This window comes from Diachasma alloeum, unplaced genomic scaffold (assembly GCF_001412515.2).
Source record: "Diachasma alloeum isolate Michigan unplaced genomic scaffold, Dall2.0 Dall_scaffold_00282, whole genome shotgun sequence".
Lineage (NCBI taxonomy): Eukaryota > Metazoa > Arthropoda > Insecta > Hymenoptera > Braconidae > Diachasma > Diachasma alloeum.
Window position 1 is genome coordinate 147,202 of NW_021680421.1, and position 499 is coordinate 147,700.

The window sequence follows — 499 nt, forward strand, 5'->3', positions numbered from 1 at the left end:
TGAATTTTTAATTACCGGGAGTCACTGCGCCGCGAAACTATAATTTTTCTCACTGGCCCATGACTTTCATGGCAGTTTATATTTTTTTGTTACAGAGATGAAGGGATGAAAGAGGGTTAGTTAATGGAGAATTTGATTCTCCGTCAAACTGCCCTCTTTTCATCCCTTAATTTCAATTAGGAAGGGAGAGATGAATTTTCAATTACCGGGAGTCACTTTGCGCCGCAAAACAATTATTTTCCTTACTGGCCCATGACCTTCATGGCAGTTTTTAATTTTTTGTTACAATGATTAAGGGATGAAAGAGGGTTAATTAATGAAAAATTTAATTCTCCGTCGAACTGCTCTTTTTTATCTCTTAATCTCAATTAAGAGGGGAGAAGTGAATTTTTCATTACCGGGAGTCACTGTGCGCCGCAAAACAATTATTTTTCTTACTGCGCTGTTATTTCCATGACAGTTTCTTCCATTTTTCACAGAGATTAAGGGATGAAAGAGG